The 5,000-nt window shown below is 43.2% G+C and overlaps 1 protein-coding gene across 5 annotated transcripts in view; it reads left to right on the forward strand.

The window, feature by feature from the left end:
• The first annotated feature begins 1,865 nt into the window (after positions 1–1,865).
• Positions 1,866–5,000, forward strand: part of col6a4a (collagen, type VI, alpha 4a) — a 99,547-nt gene continuing 96,412 nt past the window's right edge. For all 5 annotated transcript variants that reach the window (XM_036005823.1, XM_036005825.1, XM_036005824.1 and 2 more), the window contains exon 1: positions 1,866–1,946. The gene's annotated coding sequence lies outside the window, so the exon portion shown is untranslated. The remainder of the gene's footprint in view (positions 1,947–5,000) is intronic.

Consider the following 5,000-nt stretch of genomic DNA (forward strand, 5'->3'; position numbering starts at 1 on the left):
TACCTTTGGTTACACTTTACTTGAAGGTATCTACATAAGAGTGACATGACGCTGTCATGAACGTTTATGACATCACGCTTCTTTTAGTAAGTGGCATTCGTTTTTTGTCATGACAAGTTATGGTTAGGGTCAGGGTTATGGTTATGGTTAGAGTTCATGTATTCATGACTGTTGTCACGGCACCCCTTCTCTCTTCATAGTCGTCAGATTCATCTCCCAACCCTTACAGAGCTGGCTCAGGTCTGCCTCGCACCAGCTGTTACAGTTTTAGACCGCCGGGGGACTTCCTTCCTTTGACACACTGAGCTCCTCTCTCCTCTCTCTTTCCATCTGTGTGCATCCTTGTGCCAGAAATGCTCGTCACTAACTCAGCTCTGGGGAGCTTATTCCCCGGAGTCCTTATGTTTTTTTGCCCAGCAGTTTTCCTTGGATTAGGGTTGCAGCTATTCCGGTGGTCCTGCTCCACGCTCTGCTATGCTCTGCAGTGCCCTGCTACGTCCTGCTACACTCTGCTACGTCCTGCTACGTCCTGCTACACCCTGCCTCGTCCTGCTACGTCCTGCTACGCCCTGCTACGTCCTGCTACGCTCTGCACTGCCCTGCTACACCCTGCCTCGTCCTGCTACGTCCTGCTACGTCCTGCTACACTCTGCTACGTCCTGCTACACCCTGCTATGCTCTGCAGTACCCTGCTACGTCCTGCTACGCCCTGCTACGTCCTGCTACGCTCTGCACTGCCCTGCTACACCCTGCTACACCCTGCTACGTCCTGCTACACCCTGCTATGCTCTGCAGTGCCCTGCTACGTCTTGCTACGTCCTGCTACGCTCTGCAGTGCCCTGCTACGTCCTGCTACGTCCTGCTACACCCTGCTATGCTCTGCTGTGCCCTGCTACACCCTGCTACGCTCTGCAGGGCCCTGCTACATCCTGCTACACCCTGCTACGCTCTGCAGTGCCCTGCTACACCCTGCTACATCCTGCTACGTTCTGCTACACCCTGCTACACTCTGCAGTGCCCTGCTACACCCTGCTACATCCTGCTACGTCCTGCTACACCCTGCTGCGTCCTGCTATGCCCTGCTGTGCCCTGCTACACCCTGCTACGTCCCGCTACACCCTGCTACGCTCTGCAGTGCCCTGCTACGTCCTACTACACCCTGCTACGCTCTGCAGTGCCCTGCTACGTCTTGCTACACCCTGCTATGTCGTGCTACGTCCTGATGTGCCCTGCTACGTCCTGCTACACCCTGCTATGTCGTGCTACGTCCTGCTGTGCCCTGCTACGTCCTGCTACGTCCTGCTACATCCTGCTACGTCCTGCTACACCCTGCTACGTCCTGCTACACCCAGTAACGCCCTGCAGTGCCCTGCTGTGCCATGAACTACTACAACTACTATTTCTAGTCACTGTTCCATTATCTTTACTGTGACTATTATTGCCACTGTTCATCACACCCCCAACCGGCACCGTCAGACACCGTCTACCAAGAACCTGGGTCTGTCCCAGGTTTCTTCCTAAAAGGGAGTGTTCCTCACCACCCGATGTTTCTCCCTCACTGAATGCTTGCTGTTGGGGGAATTACTGGAGTTGTTGGGTCTTTGTAAATTATAGAGTGTGGTCTAGACCTACTCTGTCTATCTGTAAAGTGTCTTGAGATAACTCTTGTTATGATTTGATACTATAAATACAATTGAATTGAATTGAATTGAATGTCATGTCACTCTTATGTAGATACCTTCAAGTAAAGTGTTAACATACCTTTAAGTGAAGTGTTAACTTGCTCCCTCTGCAGAGTCAGACCTGCTATGTAGGAGGAGTGGACAGCTGGGCGGGGTTTCCTGCAGGAAGCAGCCTGCACCTCCCTACATGGCTGCAGGACTCAGAGGACAGGACTCGGGCGTTGAGCGAGCAGAGGGCGCGGACGGACGCAGAGCAGCAGACCTGTAAGTGACTCTTTTCCTCCTGTGTGAATGAATGAAGAGAAAGCCGCAGCAGTGCAGGATTAACACAGCTCATTCTGACATGCATTAAGTGGTTGTTACCTGACTCACCTTTCACATCTGCAGAGTGCACTTTGTTTGTTTTAAACTCTGGGATGAGCTTTTGATTCTTTATCACCTTTTTATCTAACCCTCTTGCTGTCTTTGGGTCAAATTTGACCCCTTTTTGAAAATGTCTATATCAGAAATATGGGTTTCTTTTTAGCCAAATTACCACCAAAAAAAGATGGATTCCATACTTGTGCTCTTTGCAAATACAATTGATCACTTTCATTGAATTTCGGGTGTAAACTGAAATGCTTTCAAATCAGTATCCTGACTGAACTCATCCACTCAACATACACACGCTCCTCTGATCTGAACTAATTCATAATTTCAGCTTTTTTAACTCAAATATTTGGTATAATTCTATATAAATTAGGTTTATTGACCATGAATTCCAAAACGTAGTGTACAACTAGTGGCAGTAAGTTGGTGTTAGTGAAAACAAAAACAAAAATAATGTCAGAAAAACAAAAAAAAAAGTTCAGTTTGTGCTCGAGCTGCAAAAACTATTCGATTAGTTGTCAACTATTAGATTTGAACTATTTTGATAATCTATTAATTAGTTTGAGTCTTTTTTTTATGATAAAAACAGGTAAAATTCTCTGATGTCAGCTTGTTAAATGTGAATATTGTTCTAGTTTCTTCTCTCCTCTGGGACAGGAAACTGAATATCTTTGAGTTGTGGACAAAACAAAACATTGTAGGACGTCATTTTGGGCTTTTTTGGGAAACACTGATCCACATTTTTCGCAATTTTCTGACATTTTAGAGATCAAATAACTCATCAATGAAAATAATCGTTAGTCGCCACTCTAGTCTGGGTGGAATAGTGTAAGAAAAGAATGAATTTAGGATCAAATTCAGAGGTTTTCCGAGCAGGGCTGCACAATTCATCGTTTTTTTTAATCGTCATCGCAATATTAACCGGCGCAATATACGTATCGCGAAAGACACTCAGAGATCTTTTGTGTTAGTTGAAAGAAAATATCAGCAGGAAATAACGAGCTGAAAATATATATAATATATATTCATTACTTATATATTCAATTCAATGTTCAGTCTGTTCAGTAAAAGTAGGTTGGAATTGATTTTTGTTTGTCGTTAGTTCAACAAGCACTTTGTTGTATTTTAGCAGAAAACTGAAAGCAGCAGAACCGAGCACACTTTAATATCTCTTTACAGTAGTAAAGTAAATAGTATCGTCATCGCGATATTCAACGTTATCGCATATTTTCCTCATATGGTGCAGCCCTAGTTATCAGCCGTATCGTCTGTGAACGTGGAAGATGGTGTAAAAGTCGTGGCTCGTCCTCCCCAGGTCCAAGTTGAAAATAAATACTTTTGACTGTCCATTCTGTCTTTCTTTCTGTCTCTTTCTCTTTCTCTCCTTTCTGTCTTCTTTCTGTCTCTTTCTCTTTCTCTCCTTCCTGTCTTCTTTCTGTCTCTTTCTCTTTCTGTCCTTTCTGTCTTCTTTCTGTCTCTTTTATCTCTCCTTTCTTTCTTCTTTCTGTCCTTTCTGTCTCTTTTTTCTTTCTCTCCTTTCTGTCTTCTTTCTGTCCTTTTATCTGTCCTTTCTGTCTTCTTTCTGTCCTTTTATCACTCCTTTCTGTCTGTCTTTCTCTCCTTTCTGTCTTCTGTCTCTTTCCTTTTGGTCTTCTATCTGTCTTTTCTGTCTTTCTCTTCTTTCTGTTCTTCTTTCTTTCCTTTCTTTCCTTCCTGTCTCTCCAACCAGTTGTGTGTTTAATGGTCTGATCATCTCAGCTGGACTTGTAGTCCGTTATATTGTCGGTTAGTTTACTTTAGAATCAAACATCAGATTTTATAAACTACATGTGTTTTGTGTGCAGAAATCTTAACGTGTAAAGTAACTAGTAAGTAAAGTAACTAGTAACTAAAGCTGTAACAGATGAATGTAGTGGAGTAACTAAAGTAACTAGTAACTAAAGCTGTAACAGATGAATGTAGTGGAGTAACTAAAGTAACTAGTAACTAAAGCTGTAACAAATGAATGTAGTGGAGTAACTAAAGTAACTAGTAACTAAAGCTGTAACAGATGAATGTAGTGGAGTAAAAAGTCCAATATTTCTCTCTGAAATGTAGCGGAGTAGAAGTAGAAAGTGGCATGAAAAGAAAAGACTCAAGTAAAGTACCAGTACATCAACATCTGGACTGAAGTACAGTACTGGAGTACATGTACTTAGTTACATTCCACCGTTGCATATATAGAGTACATTAATGCAGGGAGAAACGCAGTAAAGATTGCTACTTTTCAGAGTCAGAAGGATGTTGTGTGAATGTATAAAAGCGTCTCTGTTTCCTATCCGTCTCAGCTGTCTTCAGCCTCTCAATGTAAACCACATGGTGACTCCAACTATCCATCACACATCTTTTCATCTCTTTCACTGTAAAGATGGTTCCGTTTTTGTGTTGCGTGATAAATGCCGCTGAGAAATATTATATATAATATCAGAACCAGAATGTTTGAAGATCATTAATGGCAAATGTGAACAGAATCAAGGCAGCTTTATTCATATATAATAATAATAATAATAATAATACATTTGATTTGTTAGCGCCTTTCACAGGGTTTCTGCGGTGTCTTAAAAAGTCTAAAAAAGTCGAAGATTTTCAAAATTTCAGGCCTTAAAAAGTCTTAAATTCGCTGAAGTATTGTGTTCCACAGCGCTGTAGAGGAGGGTCTGGCTAGTCCACGCTAGAGGGTGACACGGGAATCAGTTGCCGCTCCCATCCCAAGCCCACGAAAATACTCCCGTCACATCCCGATCATGTGACTGCCCCCCACCCCCCAAAAGAAATCCTGTCCTGCAAAATCCCAAGAGAAAGACTCCCGAATCCCGTCCCACTCCCGTTTCCATCCCTATGTTGTCTAAAGTTCCAGATAGGAGAAAAACCTGCTCTGGTTTATTGGCATTTCTTTCAACCAATCACAAT

Source organism: Sander lucioperca, chromosome 10, assembly GCF_008315115.2.
Source record: "Sander lucioperca isolate FBNREF2018 chromosome 10, SLUC_FBN_1.2, whole genome shotgun sequence".
Taxonomy (NCBI): Eukaryota; Metazoa; Chordata; class Actinopteri; order Perciformes; family Percidae; genus Sander; species Sander lucioperca.